The sequence below is a fragment of the Lepidochelys kempii genome, chromosome 3 (genome assembly GCF_965140285.1).
Source record: "Lepidochelys kempii isolate rLepKem1 chromosome 3, rLepKem1.hap1, whole genome shotgun sequence".
Classification (NCBI taxonomy): Eukaryota; Metazoa; Chordata; order Testudines; family Cheloniidae; genus Lepidochelys; species Lepidochelys kempii.
This window is the reverse complement of record NC_136382.1, coordinates 122,797,320-122,820,946: the sequence shown is the minus strand read 5'-3', so window position 1 is coordinate 122,820,946 and position 23,627 is coordinate 122,797,320. Positions and strand designations below refer to the sequence as shown.

Here is a 23,627-nt window from a genome sequence, read left to right as displayed (position 1 = left end):
AGGGAGTACAGAGTTGTGAGTACAGTTTAGATTCTTAAGTGGGAGATATGGTCAGAGCATCCATTTTTTTCATGTCTCCATTCTAAATCTGTGCAGTATTTAGAGGCTAGTGGAGTGGCACACATTTACACCACGTATCAATTTGTCCATTTGATTCAACAGATATGAGGGATCATATTGAAATAGTCCAGTAAACCCCTAGACTGTGGAATTGCTGTAGAATTGAGTTAGCATTCCCTACCTTGGATATTTGATGGTACTGTTTTATCTTCTGTATTATTGAGAGATAATGCTACTGAGATCTGTTAAAAGTTGTTCTCTCTTCCAGTTGGTGGTGTTTCCTATGACAACATCATCTTGTTGTTATGAGTTGGTGTCATGTAGCATGTAAAAAAAAAAAAATCACGCTCTGAGCTGCCAGCTTGAAAGGTAACTTTTGTCTACACTTCAATATTTTATAAAGCAGTCAAACTAACATACGTTTTGATAGCCATGAAATGATCATATGTTACCACTTATATATCCTCAGGCACATTTCTTCTGGCTGCAGGGGTTTGGTAAGGTTTTATTTTTTTTAATTCTTCCTGTCACTTTTCTGTATTGTAGAACCCTTAATTCCTCTCCACCCCTATATGGGCTTTACAGTGCTCAGTGAGCCTTGAAGATCCTCCTGTAATATCACCCGCTACAATAGACAGAAAGAGATGATTCCTCAAAACAAAAATCAGTTTCTATGCAAATCTAGTTAGTCTTGCCAGAATCATACTCCTTCAGAAACACGGACTTCAGCCACGTGAGCTGCTAAAGGACTTCTTTTTAAGGGTCAGTTTGTGAAGACTCTATGCAGATGCAACGAGCCTGGGGGAAGTGTGTGGAGCCCCTTACCCTTTGCATGAGAAGCATTCCTCAGCACAGCCTTGGGAGCAGAGGGCCCCCCCAAGCGTGAAGGGAGGCAATAATGCCATGCCACTCACCAACTCTCCGACAGCCCATAAAGTGGGTTGGTCCCATCAGAAAGTTAATATTAAAGGCTGCATCATCTTGTATAGTCTTGCACACTGGGCTACTTATGAATAGATTGTCTCTCTTTCAGAAATAATTCCTCTGTCACAGGGTGAATTGGTCCTTTAAGAGGGAACTGGTCCAAACCACCTGTGCCTCATTAACAGCCTGAGTGAGGGCAGCTGGCTTCTCTGAAGAACCTGAGAGGAACAAGAAATGGGAGGAGGAAGTTGTAGCTGGGTTGAGGAAGTAGTTGTAGATGAGTGCTGCAGGGAGTAAGGGAACAGTTGGGATTATAATGCGATCCTAAGAAGGAGGGCTGGGGACTCCTAGTCCAAGGAAAGAGAGAGACTGAACTGAACCCAGCTCTGGGAAGGAGAGCTTGGGGCTCCTGATTTAAGGAGACAGAACTGTTTGGATCACTGAACCAGTGACCAGTGGGATGAAGTACATATGGACTAAACAAATTGGATCCCTCTCCAGAGGGGGAATGTTTTAAAATGATATATGCTGGGTGATGAGTTTTTGAGGAGCCTTGTCAGAGAGAGAAACTGAGGTAGGTTGCTGCAGAGCCACCCCAGGCCATGAGGGGGTGCCTGGGAAGTGGCCATCCATTAACACCCTCCTTGGGCTGCCCAGGAGATGGAGCAATTTCACAGCTGCCCTACTTGGGCTGGTAGCTAAATATCGTTATTTGGCCCTTTCCTTTTGGTAGTAGTAAGTCTTTTCCCCTTTATTTTGTGAGCCAGCCTCTAGAGAGTAAAATCACATATTCAAAGCAAATGCTTTTTGGCATAATCTGTATAATGTACAAAGTAAGTTAATTACAGATCCATCTGTGAGGAAGCGAAGAAACAAGTGAAAGACAGGCTGTATAAAGGGTGACCCCATGGTCCCTCTGTATTCTTTGTGTCCTATCCTGGGAGCATAAAGGTCTCTTCCCAGTTTATGACTCCTGCTCTTAACTTTTCATTAGAGTCCAAGCTGTGGGGAAGGAGGAAGAGGAAAAATCACAAGAAGACAGAAAGAAGAAGATAGGAAAGATCTAGGGAAATAAAAGGCTAAGAAAAAACAACTCGCAGTTGATAGAGAATCTCCAGAAAAGTCTCTCAGAGATCATCAAAGCAAATGAAAGCACAATCCTTCAGGCCCTCCGCTTCCAGAGAGGAAATGGCTTTGCAAATCAGACCCCTCACCTCTTTTCTTTAGCAGCATGGCTTTGACCTGATCTGGCTGGTCTTGTTTTTAGGTAAGTGCTAGACTGCTGTTGGTGTTGCAGCTTCTTCACGGCCTACCATGCAACCAGATCTCTCATTGCCTTTTTTCTGCTACTTTTTTCCTGCCACATTCCCTCCCTGCTCCTGACCATAGCTGAATGTGAATACCCTCTAGGAATGTGGTGGTCCCTTGTTTCTTCCTCCTTTCCCTTTACACTGTATGAGGCATGGATTTCCTTCCATCACTCTTTCTGGGGTCATATGTTATTTTATTATTATTTTATTAGCATTTCTTCTCTTTTAATTTGTCTTTTTTTATTTTTGTATTACATTCAGGTCTTTTTTTAAAATAATAATGAAGAATGGATTCTCCACCAGCAAATAAAATATGCAGTAGGACATCACCACCTACCTTATGTTTAGGCTTTTGTCACCAGAGAGCCAGAGCAATTCACATACATTTAATGAAACTACCCTCATGACACTCCTTGGAAGTAGCAAAGTTCTGCTAGTCTCTCAGTGTCTTAGCTCCCCATCTGTAAAATGAGTATAAGGATAGGATTTTCAAAGGCATTCAGCACTGTAACCTAACTTGGCTACTATTGAAGTCAATGGGAATTTTACCATTGACTTCAGTGGGAGCAAAGTTGGGCCAATTCTGAGCATTTTTGAAATCCCACCCAGCTCTACACAGGAAGTCTCTGGCAGAGCAGAAACTCCCAGTTTCCTGCATCTCAGTTTCATGCTTTGCCCACAAGACCATCTTTTCCCTCTCTCATTTTCATATACATTATGACATACCATTGACTAACATGAGTGTACCATTGAAAGACTTCCTAATTTACATACAACTGACATTGTGTTCCCTTTTATTCCTGTTTTCACTTGGTACCTGTTTATATTGTCTCCGTGGTTAAAAGCTATGCCATATATTCTGAAGTTCTTATCCCCTTTAGCTTAAGTGATGAGTGAGGAATTCAGGATATTTCTGTATATCTTTAAAATGTAAAACAGCAGTACACAAAAAGCAATAGAATTCAAACTCCTTTTATACTGTGTCCAAAAGAGATTATTATATAGAACAAAAGCAAAAGTCTCAGTAATAGGTTGCTTTTGTCTAGAACCCCAGACTAATTTAAACCAGGAAGAATTCTGAACTGTTTTCTTCCCAAGGCAAGGAGATCATGATGTGGTAAATGAATCTGGAAAATAAAATTATATCCAAAGTTCATGAGTTGAAGTGTTGAAAAGACATCCCAGTCACTCACATCAAACTTTTTGCTGCGTTCACTGTCGCAATATGTAATAGACTTCATTTGCTGCCTAAAGGCAAAAATGACTGTGGAACATAAATTAAAATTACTTAATTGATCAGGGATGAAACTATTTTGATCTGAGTTGGTAAATGCTAGCAATGACCTTACTAAATCTAAATCTTAATCTTTGCCAAAATGTTAGTGTCAGGATTCATTTAGCAATGATAAGGGCATGCATAAGCTGCAATCACTGGGGTCTTTATAATATTTTAAAAGTACAGAGATCAAAGCTGTTTTTAATTATTCAGGTCAGGAGATTTTATGGAAAGCAAATACAGCTTTTAAAATAGGATCCCCAATAAGCCCTTTTATGGAAAGACATCTTCCACTGTAGTAGCAGTGTCTAAATATCATGTCCCCCAGAGAAAAGAGATGACATTTACAATGCACATGAATCAGAACAAGCGGTAGTGTTTTATTTTGGTTCTTCTTTGTGTGAACTCTATGGTAGCTTTCTTTAAATAAAAATATAAAGGCAGCTCTACACTAGAAAAGGTCTGTCATTATAGCTATTCTGTTACAGCTATGCTGACAAACTCTCAGACACAGTTAATACCAGCAAAGAAATGCTTTTGTTAGTATCACTGATACCCATGGGTAGGGCTTGCTACCCTGTTTCTGCAGCCCAGGAAAGCTTCATTGCCATGTCCAAGCCTCTTTTGGGGCATAGTTCTATTCTTCAACATAGAATTTGTGAAAAATATCAAACAAAAAGCAATTCCTCTGCCCACCATGGGCCACAGCTCCTGGAGTCTTTTCCTCTTGTCTCTTGGTGCTGAAAGAGGATACCCCTTTGCCTTCAATCCCTCGGCTTCAGGGCCTACTGCAGGACTAAAAACAGCAATGTGAATGTTGTGGGTCGAGTGGCAGCTTGGTCTCTCAGTGCCACCCAACTGCCTGGGTCTGAACTTACGTGGCTAGGAAAGGGAAGTGGGGTGAAGGGGACAGGAGAGGAGAGGATAAGAGGATCAGGTGTGGAGTGAAGCTGAGGTGGAGAGAGGGTTGGAATTTACTGCCTTTCAGCACAGGGCAGAGAAAACCAGAACTTTCTCCAGTTTTGACTGGAATGTCCAGAGCTCCCAGCTTTGGCTGTTTCTGCTCTTAGCAGATGGAGTCTCTGGCTGGCTGCTCTCTGCAGTTCTTCCCCAGGGCTGTATGGTGGAGGGCAGGAGAAGAAAGATCTAGTGCTCCAAGAGTTGTGGTGCGGTCTCTCCTACACAGTTGTGGGTCCAGGGAAGGGGTAGTCCTGGCTGGGCCACATTTTGCCCCCTCTCACTGAGTCCTGGCTTTGGCTGCTTCTGGCCCTACAGGATACTATAATTAACTTACCTTTCTAAAGTGCATTGAGATCATTGAGGGAACATAAGTGCAAAGAGTTGTTGTTTTATACAGAATCTGCCAGAAGTTTCCACTTGTCTTTGTAACACTAAAATAATAATTACCGCTGAATTTCACATCCGAAGCCCAAGCTAAATTCAGTTTTGGCTGAGTTTATGCATGAGTTGTCCCCTCCACACCAGTGCCTTTTGGCAGGTTGTGAAATGTTTACTTGATCTCTATATTTATTAAGAAGACTTAAGTTTGAACTGTCAGAAGGCGTTGGAACAAGAAGGTTGCCTGGGCTACTGATATGCGTTCACTTTTGCTAGGTATGCCAGAAAACTTGGTAAGAGTCACTCCTGTAAGAAGAGGCCAGCAATGTTGTGGCCACGCAGAGACTGACTGAAGTGTCTAAGTATCTACATGGGGAACAAATATTTAATAATGAGTCTTCAATCTAGCAGAGAAAGGTATAACACAATCCATTGGCTGGAAGCTGAAGCTAGACAAGTTCAGATTGGAAATAAGGAGTAGGTTTTTAATAGTGAGAGAAATTAACCACTGGAACAATTTACCAAGGATCATGGTGTGGATTCTCCAACACTGACCATTTTTAAATCAGGTTTGGATGTGTTTTTAAAAGTTACATTCTAGGAATTATTTTGAGGAAGTTCTATGGCCTGTGTTATACAGAAGGCCAGACAAGATGATCACAATGGTCCGTTCTGGCCTTGGAATTGATTATATTATCCTGGTTTCATGAATGAGTTTCATACTCATTGAGTAACTTGCTGCGGATGTCCTCCTGCAACCTTCCAGCCATAACAGAGAAACACTGTCATGAAGGTGGGACAGGAGGGAAGCTTAGAGAAACTCTCAATACAGTGGCATGCAAAGAGCAGAATTGCTATGGGCAGTGTCTATGGCTATAAATGATGTGTTCAGCATATAGGTGCTAAAGAAAAAACAGAGATGAGTGCATTAAAATCTGCACTAAGGATCAGCTCCACTAGGCAAGAAGAGCAAGAGTTCTTGGGCAAAATTATATGGAAACATAGCACGAAGCAAAAGAGATGCAGTTGGGCACGCTGATCAGTCTCCTATTTTATTTTTTAAATAATGAATAAATTGGAGCATGAAGCTGTTAACAATTCAGTTTTTATTTCTCATATAAAATGACAATGAGGGGGCCAAATCTGCACCAATATCCATGGAAGGATATTGTGAAAATAAACATCCAGAGCCCAGTTCTGTCCAGAGATTTGTAGGTATAACAACCTTTGACTTCACAGACCTGAGGGCAGAATTACTTTATTTAAATTCATGTGCAATGAAATCTGCACTAATGGTCCTCTCCATTAGGCAATCTCCTCAGAGGTTCTCAAACTTCATTGCACCGCAACCCCATTCTGACAACAAAAATTACTACATGACCCCAGTATGGGGGACTGAAGCCAGAGCCCACACAAGCCCTGCTACCCTGGGTTGGGGGGCCAAAGCCACAGCCCCTCTGCCCAGGGCATTGGCTTCAGCCCCGGGCACTGGGGCTCGGGTGTCAGCTTCAGTCCCGGGCTCCAGCAAGTCTAAGGCCAGCCCTGGTGACCCCATTAAAATGGGGTCGCGACCGACTTAGATCCACAGTTTGAGAACCACTGCACCTACCTCAAGCAACCATTTCAGGATATCCTCAAGCTGTACTGTATTCAGCCACTATCTAAAGAGAGCCTGTATCAGACACCCAGATATTGAGTGGTCATGCAAGTGGAAATAGAAGTCACATGCCACTATACTTAAAATTGTGCTTGTTGAAATAACCTTATGAGAGTCAGACTAGGACATTGGGAGTGGGGCTATAAAGGTGGCTTTCAGTCACTTTTAATGTCCCTTGATCCTGGGGCTACCAGGCTAGTCCCAAGTGGTCAGTTGATGACTCCATATGAGATGAGAATGGCTGTTTGTAAGTAAGTTCCAAAATTTGCAATAGCATTAACTGCACAGTCAAGTTGACTGATATAGTTTCTCACAGTTAAACTTTTTAAAAAGTATTATTTTATTCTTTTTTAACGCATTCGTGTACTATGCGATTGGCATGGTATAAAAATCTGGAGAGAAACAGACGCCTAAGGTAAAACTTTCAAAAAGGCCTAAGTGACTTAGAAGCCTAGCTCCAATTTTCAAAAGTGACCGTGCTTCAGTATAATTGAAAGATCATCCAACAAGATCTGATTTAATGTTTCTAGAGATCTCAGGACTTTCATACTCCCAGAGCAAACATAAAATAACACCTTTTCATTTAAGCACAGATCCTTTGCAACTCATTCACTTCCTTATGGGGATAAAAGCAAATGGAATAATGATAATTAATAAAACAAAACAAAAACATATGTAATATTTTATCCAGGCAGTGACTTAGTTATAGACATTTGTAATTCATAATAATGAATTTTGACTACCCTGATTCTACATTGCAGGCTGTGTGAGCGGAGTGCAGCTGCACCCACATGAATCTGCATTGAATTCACAGTGCAGGATCGGGTCTTAGCCAGGATTCTTTTATAAAATATTATGGGTCGACAGGCATCTTTAATGATAACCAGAGAAGAGTGGGCTAAATGTCTGATCATGGAACTAGGAACCTTAAATTCTAAACCCAGCCCCAAGACTGACTTCCTATGTGGTCTTGAACAAATCTTAACAAGAGTCTGCTCATTCAGAGCTTATTGCAGGATTGGGGTATATTGCTGTCAAACATCAGCTTTTTGCCACAAACTGGCAAATAATAAAGCCCGACTCTCAAATATTTTATAAAGGTTGTTTTATAAGTGCAAAAATGTGGGGATTTTTTTAAAAAAAACCTCCCCTTCTTTACTAAAAAATGACTGAACCATTTTTGCTCAAACTTTCCCAGAAAATTGTCTGTTGGGTAGAGAGCAGAAGAAGAAAATTTCAACTTAAAAAGGCAAAATTTTTGTGGAATTATAAGCCATTGAAATAGGCGAGTTATAATGGAAACACTTAGGCAGCTTGAACTGTTGTAGTCACTGTTTACTCCAGCAATAATAGATAACTTTCACAAATAACAAGCGTAGCTACCCTATCTAAAAGACAGTCTATTGACCCTGTATGTACAAAGAGCAGCATTATCAGGTTATATATTGTAGCACACAGGAAATAATTAACTAGGGTGGTAAGACAGTCTCATCCTCTCTGCCCTGCCACTGGTTCAGGTTACCTCTGCATACTTCAGTCTCTGCCAGCATGGAATCTTTTAAATTGTGACTGAGATGGGCAGCATTTTAGGATTATGCGAGCAGAAAAAGCACACAAGCTAATGGGAAGCCAATATTTGTCAATCAAATTTTGGGTTTTGTTATGTATCTCCTTGGTTGACTATGCATTTTCCTCTTCTTTGAGCTTGTCAATGTCAAATTCACTCAATGACAGGGTTTTTGTAATGAGAAATTGACTCAACATTGCCAGTAAATGTTACATTTCTTGCATATACCCTTTAGTTTGGGTCTGGCAGGTTGCACTGACCAACCAGAACAGTGCGGATTCTGTAACCCAGTGTGATCACACAGACTCTGGGACCTGATTCTGCCTCCCTCATTTGAAGAGGGTGGCACCATTCTCCACGAGTACCCCCAACGATGGCAGTTTGACTAACTGCCGAGTTAAGATACTACTTAACATGAGTGTAGGTGGCAGAGTCCGGTCCTAGGCTATCTGTGTTGTTAGGATTAGATTGTGTCATTTAAGTCAGAGGCCCATACGGGGCTGATACAGAGCTGCCACCACATCAGGTGGAGGGCTAGGATGGTTGTACATCAAGTAGGAGCAGTGTCTCCTGGGGTTCTCTGTGTGCATACATGTGTACCCCCACAATCTGCTCCCTTGGGTGTACCAGCTCCACCCTATGTGTTGGTGCTGAGGGTGGAGTGGAGCCATGGTTCATGCTCCCTTTTAGGTGCCCTGCTCCCCAAGGGGTGATGCAGGAGCAAACAGTCCATGTGTTTCCCCAAGCAGAGACTGCTGCTATGTGTGGCACCTGTGTCAGTCGTGGGGAAGAGGGAGGCCTCCTGCTTTTCCCTGCATCACTGCGCAAGGCCTGCATGCCATCCAGCCCTCACGGCTTGGTTAAATCTCATTCTGAGAATGGGCTGTTTCGCTTGAGGGAAACAGTAGAATTGTATGTAGACAGATTAATGGAAATGGGGATGAACTGGAGCTCCCTTGCTCCAGAACCCTGCTGCCAGCAGGTCCATCTGCACCTCTCATCTCTCCTCATGTCCTACTCTCCCTCACTGTCACGGCCAGAAGACACAGAAACTAAGCTAATGCTGCTGCAAGCCTTTTCCATTATAACCCTTTTCAGTCTTCCTTTTTCAGTTGCTTATAACTTCAGGCCTTTCCTGTTGTTGTTTCTCAGGAATTGTGGGGAGCATCTGCTCACAGTGGTTGCTCTTCTGCTCCACCCTCACTTCAGCTAGACATGGTCCACCCAGAGCTGTGACACCCTAATTGTTCTGTTTGCTTCTGGGGGGCTTGCTAGGAGTGGGCAGAGAAGACTCCAGAGCCTCTCTTTTCCCTCCTTCCAGTAATTCTAGGGTCTTTCTGGTCCTTTTTCCTTTCCCTTACTACCTTCTGCACCATGCTGAAGATGGGAGCATCTGATATGAGAATTTGTTAAAGAATGGAAGCCTTGAAGAGGTTTTTAGTAAGAGGAATGATGGAAAACTGTAGCTTTTAATGCTCTGTTACAAGTAGAAACCGTAGAACATATTCCATTTTCACAAAACCCACCTGCCAAAAACAATCACACATTTGTACTACATTTGAACAAAAATCTTACGTTTACTCTTTGTAGAAACTCTTCTTGAAATGACACAATGTATTTCATCTTTACATCAGGGAAAGCAAGCAACAGCACAGCTAAAATGCTCAACAGTAACTTTAATTAAGAGACTAAAAACTTTACTGCATCACCTTTGAATTGTGGCAGATGGGAGGAGGTGCACAGTCATCCCCCCCAACCACCGAATAAACATGGGATGCTATGCAATTTGATAAAACAAACACACAAGAGCCCAGATCAGTTTCCCTACCTCGTTTTAAAGGCACACCTTCAGCAGCAAAGCAGTCTTGGACCTCATTTTAGCTCCTTAAGGTTCTCACATGGCAAAGATACATGGATACAAACATGGGGCCTGAACCTTGCAATCCCTTATTCACATGTGCCAAGGTTCCTCCCCCACTCTGAACTCTAGGGTACAGATGTGGGGACCTGCATGAAAACCTCCTAAGCTTACTTTTACCAGCTTAGGTTAAAACTTCCCCAAGGTACAAATTAATTTTATCTTTTGTCCTTGGAATAACCACTGCCACCACCAAACTCTAACTGGGTTTACTGGGAAACGTAGTTTGGACACGTCTTTCCCCCCAAAATCCTCCCAACCCTTGCACCCCACTTCCTGGGAAAGGTTTGGTAAAAATCCTCACCAATTTGCCTAGGTGACCACAGACCCAAACCCTTGGATCTGAGAACAATGAAAAAGCATTCAGTTTTCTTACAAGAAGACTTTTAATAGAAATAGAAGTAAATAGGAGTAAAGGAATCACCCCTGTAAAATCAGGATGGTAGGTACCTTACAGGGTAATTAGATTCAAAACATAGAGAATCCCTCTAGGCAAAACCTTAAGTTACAAAAGAGACACACAGACAGAAATAGTCATTCTATTCAGCACAATTCTTTTCTCAGCCATTTAAAGAAATCATAATCTAACACGTACCTAGCTAGATTACTTACTAAAAGTTCTAAGACTCCATTCCTGGTCTATCCCCAGCAAAGCAGCATACCGACAGACACAGATCCTTTTGTTTCTCTCCCTCCTCCCAGCTTTTGAAAGTGTCCTGTCTCCTCTTTGGTCATTTTGGTCAGGTACCAGCGAGGTTACCTTTAGCTTCTTAACCCTTTACAGGTGAGAGGAGTTTTCCTCTGGCCAGGAGGGATTTTAAAGGGGTTTAGCCTTCCCTTTATATTTATGACAACATGAATAGCTCCTATTCAAACATACAGTATCAATAATATTAAGTAGTCCCTGGGTCCCATCAGGAGTGGACAGAGTGGGTTTCAGTATGGGCTAGCAATGTGAGTATGTACATGGGGGGCCAAGTGAGCCTGTGCAAGCCACACTGAAGCCCACATCACCACATCCTCATGGCTCTTTTTAGTGAGCTAGCTAGATTAAGGCTGGTGAAGGAGTGTTTACACAAGCTGCAAATTACACTTCTGGTTGCAGTGTAAAAGTAGCCCAGGTCTGGCTGGAAAAGGGGACCAGGATGAGATGGGAAGAGACAGTAACAGGGCAAGAACAGTTGATGGAATGGGGCAGAAGGGCTCAAGCTTGAGGGAACAGGTTGAGAAGTCTATAGATCCTGGACTGGAACCCAAGATTCCTGAGTCTCACCAGTCTTCTGCTGTTAGCAAATATCTGTGAAACCCACTGGCAGTGTGTTTCTCATCCCCTCTAGTGCTGCTTTACATAGAGGATGACAACTTATGTGAACATGTAATTAAAGATTGTATCATTATACACACACACACACACACACACAAGGGGATGAGTTAGGTTGTACAGGCAACCTTAATTCTAGCATTTCCTAACTTTTGAGTCTTTGGCTTTGAACCTTAATGCTCTTTTAATGGTGTTTTTATTGTGTAATATATAAATCTGAAACAAAACCCTGGATCTGAAGACCTATCAGCTCTGAGATATTTGAAATCTAAATCTGGATTCATGTTTTGCAACTCAGAGCCAGCTCTAGTTGTGCTATTCTAGGGGAGTACCCTCCCTCTTTTCTGTGTGAGAACATACCCTAAGATTAAGAAGAAGCAAATTACTATATTTTCAATACCAGTTCATTCATATCCAATTTCACTTATACAAGTGTGTAAAGTAGAGTTAATGGGCTAGATTCTCAACTGGTGTAAATTAGTGTAGTTCCATTGAAGTTAATGGAGCAATGTCAGTTTACACCAGCTGAAAATCTGGGCCCAAGATTTTTACTTCTTGGTTCAAATTTAGGTAGCAAAATAGCCTCTCCTCATGGCTCCACCTCACATTGACCAGAAGCACAGAAAAGAGTGTCCTGCAGCCTTCTGCAGAGCTGGAGGCACATTCCTTCCCCGAATTCTCTCTCAGCGGGTTCACCTGAACTTCACCCCCAAAACATGCCATGTAAGGCTGCCACAATCTTGCCCAAAGTGACTTACAGTAATGCAGACAGCAGACTGAATACAACAGTAATGAATGCTATTCTTGCCTAATTAATAGGAGGTAATCAACTGGTCCATGAATACTTAAGAATGTTCTTAATTACTCTATTTTTACCAGCCCAAGTGCCAGAGGCAGCAGTGCAAGTGATCATTAGTCTTGATTTTTAAATTCTGAGGGCTGTAACATTAGTCACTGGATTTTGCCTCATTTACATTTGCTGCTTTGATCCCTCTGCAGTTACCTTTCTGTCTTCCATTTGCTGCTATCATCCAGTTTAAAAGCTTTAGTTTATAAATTATTTTAAAAATACTGATTTCCATGCTTCTAAAATGACATAATCACACTGTGGGCATAATTTCAGCATATTAGGAACTGAAAAATGGTTTAGGTGACTACAAGACAGGAGGCATCAGGAGGTTTTCAGGAGGCATTTTGGGAGGAAAATTCAGTTTTCGTACGGGATTATCTGTCTTCAGTTCATTAGTTTATATGGCAATTTGACTGTCCAAACTCCATTTTACAGTTAAGGGTATATATAACATAGAGGAGCATTTTATACACAAAATCTGTGACCTCTTCCCTCCATTAATGAGTAGCTTATTAATATTTGTATTATAGTAGTGGCTGCAGACCCCAATCAGGGATCATGGCACCATTCTACTAAGCACTCTCCAACCATGTAGCAAAAAGCCTGTGCCAGACTTCAAGAATTTACAATCAAGGGTATGGAATCTTTTTTATAAGTAGACAGAGCGATACATCTTCATTCAAAGTATATAGGGCTAGAAGTCAGATTGAGTCCCCTGCAACAGTAGGTCTACCGGGGCCTCACAAGTGCAAACTTCTTCCAATCCTTGCTCCATTAACGGAGGACCTGGAGCCTGATGGCAAAGCCCACAAAAGTACATGAGGTAGCGCAGCAGGAAGCTGGGCCCAGCCAGCTATTGAAATATGTGATTCAGCACATTGCCCCGGCAGTGGCTGCTGGCTGTAAAATAAAGCCATTCCCTCTAGGTGGAAATATGAGGGAAATGGCTGTAGTATCCTGGCCTGCCTTCATTTAGGGGGGTGAATACCCCCTTTATTGCAGCTGCAGGGAGATGCGGTTTGGAACCTTGTGCCTATGGAGATGAATGTGGCCAGGAACAGAAATATGGCCCTGTCCCTGCACTGAGCTCAGCACAGGAAGGCCCCTGTGCTCAGATGGGAGCCTCACTGCCATAGTGGATCTTTGCATAGGTGTAGGGCTTGGGTTTGGATTAGAATTATACCATCAGTATTGATGTATATGATTAGTTTTAGGAGTTTATCTCCTTACCTGAACGTCACACATATATCTTGCATTTTAATTGTCAGTAAAAGAGTAAGCAATTCTATGCCTACCAAGTTATATAGTTCAGTCTCCAGCATAACCTTTTTAAGTGGGTTGCTGCAACATCACTTCTGTGGCTGTTTCAAATCTTGTAACAGCATTAGAGTGTGATGGAGATTTTCTGCCACGGGTTATTGGAACTCTGATTGCCTTGTTAAAATAAATCTGGATTTATTTGTTGTTTTTTTTCCCCTTATTTAAAAAAAAAAAAGAGGACAAGGAATGCTAAGAGGAGGACAGGGTAGAAGAGCCATTTTCAGCATATAAACAAACCTAGGCTGTGTTACTCACGTCTGAAATGCTACTACTCATTGTGGGTGGGCAGGAGAGAGTTGTGTCATGAGAGTAAGCAGCCACGAGTGGTGAGACACTGATGCTAATAAAATGGGATTGTTTTGTGTTATGCATTGAATGCTTCATGTAGACCCTGCTGGTGTGCATTAAAATTTCCCTAGTGTGCTTTAATAAAGTGCAGCAGTATTATGTTAAAGTGCACTAGGGAACTTTTAGTACATGCCAGCAGGGTCTACATGGACCAGTTAGCATGAAACACATTAGTACGCTTTAACAGTCATCCCCACCCCTGTAGTGTGCGTTACCTCACCATGTAGACAAGCCCATTAGTGTAGAATAAAATGTTCCCATAGGGAGTTAGTGTGGAATTGCTATTGCATTTTAAATTCATATCCTAACTATTTTGCACTAACTTCCTCATCCATTCCCTGTATGTACAAACTCTGAGTTTCACTGCATTCGGTGCTAGTATTCTTGATTAATTTGTGTTTTCCCATCCCTTTAAATCCATATGGTGGAGTGATTTTTTTCATCAATATATACTTACATAGCTTACTGCATCTTATTCTTCTGACGTGAAATCATAGCCACACAAAGTAATGCTGATTTAAATTATGACATGAAAATTATAAGGTGAATATCCATATTTTGGGTGAAATCCTGCCCCATTGAAGTCACTAGAGTTTTGCTGTTCACTACAGTAGGGCCAGGATTTCACCCACAGTTTCTTGCAGTTTTCGAAAAGACACCTGATGATTTAGCATAAAATGTTTTTTAGGGATAGTGCAAATCACAATCTGATTTCTCTCAAGTATACTGAATATTTTGGGCATGAGTTTATGAGAAACTGATTAGATCCCCACAACACCTTTGCAATGAAGAACGGGCTTTTATAGAAAATATCAGGATATATTGTGGACGCAGTGAGCAAAAGGTGACAAAGAGATATTAAATACCATAGCTTCATTCCCAGTTTCCTTTGTCACAGTGAGTGGCAGGTATTCTTGGCCAGTGACAAAATTAATTTATAGGAAGGAGTTGGTGCTAGGATTAGAAACCAAATCCTGGCATTTACTAATTGAATTTGTTGAATTAAAGGTGTAGGTTCACTAGCTGAAGCTGCCAGATGCACTTGCGGAGGCTATTAGTGGAGGAAATAAATTGGGTGCCAAGTGTGACTTTTTTAATGCATGTGAACATGTATCACTAGAGGCCATCCAAAGCATCCTTGAAATAAAATACCTGAGATTCATGCCAATTAATAAAGAAAATGGAGTTTAACTGGAATCTGAGGCCCCCAGGCACATTTCCTATGGATTAAGCTAAAGAAACAGCTTTAATATGGCTGAGAGCTGGAGTGGGTGGGTGATTGCAGGAGTGGGTGGGTGAGATTCGGTGGCTTGCATTGTGCAGGAGGTCAGACTAGATGATCATATTGGTCCCTTCTGACCTTAATATCTATGAATCTGTGAAGAGAAACTAAGATTAATTGCACATTATCTTCAATAACCAATCCATTTTAAAACACCCCTCATTACTCTATTATTTCATTCTTAAAAGCTGAAATTGCCTGTTGGTTTGATACTCTTTTTTAATCTGTATAGTTTTATTTCAAGGACTTAATTATTTTTTGTTGTTGCCATTATTGACATAGAATTATAGAAATGTAGGACTGGAAAGGACCTTGAGAGGTCATCTAGTCCAGCCTCCTGCACCAAGTCAGGACCAAGTGAACCTAATCTATCCCTGACAGCAGTTTGTCCAACCTGTTCTTAAAAACCTCCAGTGATGAGGATTTTACTGTCACAGTTCAGTGCAATTGCACCTATATTCCCCCTCCATCGTCCAGTCAAGACACCCACTCTCAGACTTTTGCTCCCCTCTGTCACCTTTCTTGAGCTGAGACCTATGTCTCTCTTCCTCCAGACTGAGATATTTCCAGGCCACACAGTTTCCTGCTTACACTGTGAATTCCTCAGCAACACACCCTTGAATTTCTGAGTGACTCTTTTATACAGTTTGCATCTTTGATCTGGGAATAAGTAATTCATAGACTATGCATCTCTCCTCAGGGAGTAGCTTTAGAAGGCTGGGTTTTTGCATAACAAGAGTTACATTTGCATTCACCTCACCCTAGAGATTTTCTGGGAAACTCATTTAACTTTAAAAGTTCTCATTGTTTCAAATAGTCCTTTGACGCTCATAAGACTTCACAGGGGTTGCAATAGTAAAGTTTCCTTCCTAAAGATGTTACATACTATCCTACTATAATACATACACACACATGTTTCCATAGTACATACTGCTACTGAGAATCTGGGCTGTGATATAGCCTGTAGGCAATTATATGTCTGCCATAACTTAAAGCAGCCCCTAGGCTGCTCTGACTTACTCTGGGGGCTGCAGCAGACCCGAGGTAACCAAGAATCTGGGCAACATATGCTTTCTCCAACCCATCCTCATCCCATTTTTCCTGGGCACCAGGTTCTGTAGGTATAACAGAGTCAGACTATATTAGGGTTAAGGATCCAGGATGAGTAAAAGTAAATAATAGTTAGAAGCACTGAGGAGTCTAATCCAGAAACTCCATCCCTATGCAGGTATTATACTTCATTGAGAATGATAGATTATTTTTCCTGTAACGTTTGTTTTAAGAGGAGTGTTGTTTTTGAAATGGTCTAAGAATTAGGAGTCCATGGCTTTGCCGAGTTACTCAGTAGTTTTTGTCACAAGCAGCTTCTGTTTCTTTTCATTTCCTGGATCTTTCTCTGGACAATGTTAGCTCATTACAAACAGCTGTACTGCTACTAGGTCATCAAACTCCCTTGTGATATTTCCTGAATTTTGTATTGGGATGAAAGTTTGATGTATTTCAAGCTTAGGTACCAGCACTGTGGAGCCATGCCCCCAGTGCTGGTAGCTAAACCCCTCGTGGAGGTGGGGGTTTGTTTTTTTTTAGAGCGCTGGGAGAGCTCTCTCCCAGTGCTGCGCCACGACCACACAAGCCATGTTAAAGCACTGCCATGGCAGCGCTTTAGTGTTGCCAGTGTAGACTAGCCCTAAGGTATGAGCCTGGGCACAGGATCAGATCTTAGGTTAGAAAGACATTTTGTTATATATTAACATAATATATGAATAAAGAATTACTTTTGACCATGCCCAGTAGACATATGCTCATATTTAGAACAGACATGCCCAATGTTCCCTCTAATTTTTGACAGGCCGTGTGACTCATATCCAACTTCTCGTCCACTGTCACCCCTAGGTCCTTTTCTGCAGAACTGCTGCCAAGCCATTCGGTCCCTAGACTGTAGCGGTGCATTGGATTCTTCCGTCCTAAGTGCAGGACTCTGCACTTGTCCTTGTTGAACCTCATCAGATTTCTTTTGGCCCAATCCTCCAATTTGTCTAGGTCCCTCTGTATCCTATCCCTACCCTCCAGCGTATCTACCACTCCTCCCAGTTTAGTGTCATCTGCAAACTTGCTGAGGGTGCAATCCACACCATCCTCCAGATCATTTATGAAGATATTGAACAAAACCGGCCCCAGGACCGACCCCTGTGGCACTCCACTTGATACCGGCTGCCAACTAGACATGGAGCCATTGATCACTACCTGTTGAGCCCAACAATCTAGCCAGCTTTCTATCCACCTTATAGTCCATTCATCCAGCCCATACTTCTTTAACTTGCTGGCAAGAATACTGTGTGAAACCGTGTCAAAAGCTTTGCTAAAGTCAAGGAACAACACGTCCACTGCTTTCCCCTCATCCACAGAGCCAGTTATCTCATCATAGAAGGCAATTAGATTAGTCAGGCATGACTTGCCCTTGGTGAATCCATGCTGACTGTTCCTGATCACTTTCCTCTCCTCTAAGTGCTTCAGAATTGATTCCTTGAGGACCTGCTCCATGATTTTTCCAGGGACTGAGGTGAGGCTGACTGGCCTATAGTTCCCAGGATCCTCCTTCTTCCCTTTTTAAAAGATGGGCACTACATTAGCCTTTTTCCAGTCATCTGGGACCTCCCCCGATCGCCATGAGTTTTCAAAGATAATGGCCAATGGCTCTGCAATCACATCCGCCAACTCCTTTAGCACTCTTGGATGCAACGCATCCGGCCCCATGGACTTGTGCTCATCCAGCTTTTCTAAATAGTCCCGAACCACTTCTTTCTCCACAGAGGGCTGGTCACCTTCTCCCCATGCTGTGCTGCACAGTGCAGCAGTCTGGGAGCTGACCTTGTTCGTGAAGACAGAGGCAAAAAAAGCATTGAGTACATTAGCTTTTTCCACATCCTCTGTCACTAGGTTGCCTCTCTCATTCAGTAAGGGGCCCACACTTTCCTTGACTTTCTTCTTGTTGCTATTATACCTGAAGAAACCCTTCTTGTTACTCTTAACATCTCTTGCTAGCTGCAACTCCAAGTGTGATTTGGCCTTCCTGATTTCACTTCTGCAAGCCCGAGCAATATTTTTATACTCATCCCTGGTCATTTGTCCAATCTTCCACTTCTTGTAAGCTTCTTTTCTGTATTTAAGAGCAGCAAGAATTTCACTGTTAAGCCAAGCTGGTCGCCTGCCATATTTACTATGCTTTCTACAGATCGGGATGGTTTGTCCTTGTAACCTCAATAAGGATTCTTTAAAATACAGCCAGCACTCCTGGACTCCTTTTCCCCTCATGTTATTCTCCCAGGGGATCTTGCCCATCAGTTACCTGAGGGAGTCAAAGTCTGCTTTTCTGAAGTCCAGGGTCTATATTCTGCTGCTCTCCTTTCTTCCTTGTGTTAGGATCCTGAACTCGACCATTTCATGGTCACTGCCTCCCAGGTTCCCTTCCACTTTTGCTTCCCCTACTAATTCTTCCCGGTTTGTGAGCAGCAGATCAAGAAGAGCTCTGCCCCTAGTTGGTTCCTCCAGCACTTGCACCAGGAAATTGTCCCCTACATTTTCCAAAAACTTCCTGGATTGCCTGTGCACCGCTGTATTGCTCTCCCAGCAGATATCAGGGTGATTGAAGTCTCCCATGAGAACCAGGGCCTGCGATCTAGTAACTTCTGCAAGTTGCTGGAAGAAAGCCTCGTCCACCTCATCCCCCTGGTCTGGTGGTCTATAGTAGACTCCCACCACGACATCACCCTTGTTTCTCACACTTCTAAACTTAATCCAGAGACTCTCAGGTTTTTGTGCAGTTTCATACTTGAGCTCTGAGCAGTCATACTGCTCTCTTACATACAGTACAACTCCCCCACCTTTTCTGCCCTTCCTGTCCTTCCTGAACAGCTTATATCCATCCATGACAGTACTCCAGTCATGTGAGTTATCCCACCAAGTCTCTGTTATTCCAATGATTTTAGAGCTTCTTTGTGTTTTTTGCAGGATTCTGTAAATTCTAATTTTGTTTATTTTACAACTCTGTTTTTCTCTATATATTTTAGGTAGGTGGTGGTTCTTTTATCTCTCGTTTTGGTAGTACTATAGTTAGCAGCATGTGGCATTTTTCCAAAGGTGCAATAGAGGTTTGGCAGCCTAAAGCAAACTGAACACAAGTCTTTCCTATTTTTCTCTTTGATCAAATAGACACTTGAACTTCTTTTCTGCCTGTCTTCCCTGTCACTGTTTGTTCTCTTCTGTCCTGCCTCACTTCTTCTTGCTTGTCTCCAAGCTCTTCTCCTCTAATTCTCTTTGCTGCTCTGCTTCCTGTTGACTTTTTTTTACACAATTTCTGCTTCTGCTATTTTGCAATTAAAAACGTCTTTTTTTGGTTTTGATTTTGTTTGTTTTGTTCCTTGGGATCTGCAACAGACATTGTCAAGAACTTTAAGCCTACTGGTCTTACATGCACGGTGTCTTCTTTTAGTTAATGAATGTCCAATTATATTAACATAGTTTATTTAAAAGATCTCGTCAAACATTACAGTTTTATCAAAGGCATAAGCAGTGGAGGGAATAGGATAACCCAGTTATATAAATTCTTCAGGGCCCAATTTTGCTACCTTTGCTCACATTCAGTAGTATCATACTCTACAAGATGTCCCATTGAATTGGGCCCTCGGTGATCAGGAATCAGATTTCCCTGGGTCCTGTTATGAGTGCAGGATCTGTTCTGTTAAGAGGATTCTAGGTGCTACAGTATAACTGAGATTAGAAGGTATCATGAGATGCAGTCCCTAGCCATTTAAAACAAATAAAATAAATCTTACCATAAGACTGGATTTCAATTATACCAGATAGAATGTAAGTAAGAGTTTAGCCTCTCTGTCTCTATAAGGTCTGCCATATAGGACCATATTGTATTGTTGCCAAGCCAGACAAATTGGGCCCAGAAAGTTTTTTTGGGAAAGGATAGCTTTCTATGTTCCTTTCAAATTAATGAATTTTTATTGAAATGACATCCAAGGGTGCATTGTGTCTGAACTTCAGAGGCTGAGCAAGGTGTGAGTTTCATTCCCTGGCTTTCAGTTTCAGTATGTAGGGTGTGAATCGAGAAGGGTATATGGGTGTACAATGTGCCTCCCAACCCTGAGTTCTGTGTGAGGATGAGTATTGTGCTCACCCTTTTAAAAAACATTTAAAATGATTTTTCCAGCTATGAGTATATTGAAATACGGACAGCAAAAAAAATGCTGCTCTCATTTTGTCATGCTCTTTGTCATGGAAATTAGTGTGGCCCAAGGGCAGTCTGAGGGACAAATATGAACCATGGAGTCCTAAATTATGCCTTGCAGCTGCCCTATATTCTATGGTTAGGGTAAGTGGTCAGCTGCAGCGTTCATCATTTTTTTAGGACGCGGTTACTGGTTAATATTAAGGCTATTTAAATTTGCCCTATGGAACTCCAGGCAAGTGTGGGAACGTCTACCAAGCTCTCCCCCAAATTAACCTCAGGTAATGGCAGAAAAAGCAAGATGGGAAGGGACAAGGTCTGTACCCAGAAATTAACCCATTAGTGGGCCCTAAGCAAACACTGCTGCCCCTTTCCGGGCTGACTCCCACATGCAGGCACTCACTGCAGCTCCCCATCCAGCATCTGGATGATGGTGACAAAGCTCCGGCTGGTCTGGTTCAGGTCCTGGTGCAGGAGCCAGCCCCATGGCAGCGTGGAGGAGCAGCTGCACTGGCTGCCCAACTGCCTGATCAGGATTGGCCCTAGTGACCTCCATCATGATGGATGTCCAGCAGCGCCAAACATGAGCAGTGCACCGGGCCATAATGCTACTTGCTTAGGTTTAGCCCCATTACCCCTGGACTCCACCCCCGTCATGACGGATGGCTGGTGGAGCCAAATCTGAGTGGGCAGTGGGGCAGCTAGCACTGTTCCCCCTCACCACTGCTGTGGGGCCAGCACCTGCACCCATCCCTGAACCAGACCAGATGGAGCTCAGTTTGGGCTCCCCCCAAAATGGGGCCTTAAGCACGTTCCTAAGTTGCCTAACCCTCAGTCTGGCTCTGTCTGTACCCTGTGCTCAGCACCCTGGGCCAAGAGTATCAAAGGGGAAAAAGTGTTCCTTTTGCTCCCCCAGTGTGGTGGTACTGTGGTTAGAAAGCAGGCTGCCAGCCTCCCATAGCAGGTGGCTGTGGACAAAAGAGAGGCCCAGAAAATCAAGCTTCTGAAAAATGGGCCCAGGACAATGCGGCCTCAGTCTGCAGCCATTGACACAGGCTGGGCCCTATCTCTGGCAGAAGCGTGGAGACCTCAGAAGCGCCAGTCAGCAGAATCAATGCAGTTAAAACCCCCAAAACTCCCATCATCTTCCCTCCTCCCCTTCACCAACCAAAGCACTGCGACAGAGGACTACCTGCCAATGGGCGTGCTGCAGTCAGGGCACTCCCTTCAGTCCTCAGGGGTCCCAAGAACCGCTGGAGTCACAGAGGAATCGGTGTCCTGCCAATGCGCCCTCTTCCCATCACAGCAGCATCACAGTGGCTATTTTGGAGCTGGGAGCACGCATTCCACAGGCAGCCATTTGAGAACAGCTCCTGGCACTGCCTCCTCAGCAGCCATCTTACAGTCCTCCCAATGGCGTCCAATGGAAAAAACATGACACGAGGAAATGTGGGTATAGAGGCTATTTCTCATTCGCTTCCCTCTCCTCCTGTCTGGAGCCCAGGTGAGGCAGGGAAAAGGACTAAAAAGTACAGGGACAGATTCCCACGTAGTCATAGGAGAGAGAACTCATCTTAGGAGCTGTTTTCCACCATTACCGCCTCCTCCTCCTCTCCCTGTGAAGTGATCAGACCCAGGGGAAGACATAAGGGTAGAAAGCATAGGCATAGGTGTTTTGCCTTGACTCTTATCACTCCAAATCCTCAGTCTTCTCTCCTGCTAGTCCTCCTTCTATGTGGAGTAGTGACCACAAATGCAGACATAAAGCAAAAAAATCCTTTATGTCTAGAACAAGGGTGGGCAAACTTTTTTGGCCTGAGGGCCACAGCTGGGGTATGGAAATTGTATGGGGGGTCATGAATGCTCAGAAAATTGGTGGTTGGGGTGCAGGAGGGGGTGCGGGTTCTGGGATGGGGCCAGATATGAGGAATTCAGGGTGCGGGAGGGGGCTCCAGGCTGGGGCAGGGGGTTGGGAGTGGGAGGGGGTGAGGGTTCCAGCTGGAGGTGTAGGCTCTTGGGTAGGGCTCGGGATGAGGTGTTTGGGGTGTAGGAGGGGGATCAGGGCTGGGGCCGGGGGTTGGGGCATGGGAGGAGGTCGGGTTGCAGACTCTGGGCAGCGCTTACCTCAAGCAGCTCCCAGAAGCAGCGGCATTATCCCCCTTCCGCCTTCTATGTGGAGGTGCGGTGCTGGCTGGGTGGCTGTATGTGCTGCCCCATCTGCAGGCGCCACCCCTGCAGCTCCCATTGACCGCGGTTCCTGGCCAATGGGAGCTGCGGAGGCGGTGCTTGGGGCAGGGAGAGCGTGCGGAGCCCCCTGGCTGCCCCTATGCATAGGAGCCAGAGTGGGAACATGTCACTGCTTCTGGGAGTCACGTGGAGTGGGGCAAGCCTGGTGCGAGCTCGAGATCCAAATTAAAAGGTCTGATGGGCTGGACGCGGCCCGTGGGCCATACTTTGCCCATCAATGGTCTAGACACTCCTCCTGTTCTGAGGAAGAGGTGATTCTTTCAGAATCCAAAGTGGAGGTGACTTGTTCCCTACACAGTTTTTCTACATATATTCTGAGAATGACAGTTGCTTTCTTTAGTATCTCCCCTAAGCTTTCAGCCAAAAAGGATGAAAAAGAGGTTGGGGATGCAGGGGAGGTCAAAGGGACAGAAAACACTTGAAAATGTTTTCCAATGGGCTGTAAAACTCACCCTTATGTACCCATCCCAGCTGTCCTGCTTAAGGCTGCAAAGAGAAATGAGAAAACCCAGTGAAGGCCAAGCATTAGATCAAATGAGCCAAAAAATTCTATAACATCCATCAGTCGAAAGCATTCTTGATTGTTTTTCCTCAAACGGATGCAGCCTTGTCAACCCTTGTTAAGGACACTGTACTTCCCATCGAAAGGTATCATTGACAGAAGGGTGGAATCAGCCCTCCACAGGAGACTATGAAAATGCCTCAGCAATCCTCAGAGCTTTAGTGTTGGCCGCTTTTTTTTTTTATGCCAGAGCAACATTTGCTTATACTCTCTGACATCCCCCCCCCCCAAAAATGAAAAGCGCCAAAGGGTTGGAGTCCTCTTACAGAAAATGTCTAATATGTCCAAGGTTAGGGGACTGAAAGGTTCCAGGCCATCCATGGAGAGATACATTAAGTTGGGAATTTCTGAGGCAAATAAAGCCAAGGGGAAAATGCCTCCATTCCAGGCCATTCCATGAGGGCACTGGCA

The 23,627-nt window shown here is 43.5% G+C and overlaps 1 protein-coding gene across 2 annotated transcripts in view; it reads left to right on the top strand.

Moving 5' to 3' along the window:
* Window positions 1-391: 391 nt before the first annotated feature.
* AGPAT4 (1-acylglycerol-3-phosphate O-acyltransferase 4) overlaps window positions 392-23,627 on the top strand; it is a 155,069-nt gene continuing 131,833 nt past the window's right edge. For both annotated transcript variants that reach the window (XR_012158120.2, XR_012158118.2), the window contains exons 1-3: window positions 392-429; window positions 530-557; window positions 1,979-2,251. The gene's annotated coding sequence lies outside the window, so the exon portion shown is untranslated. The remainder of the gene's footprint in view (window positions 430-529; window positions 558-1,978; window positions 2,252-23,627) is intronic.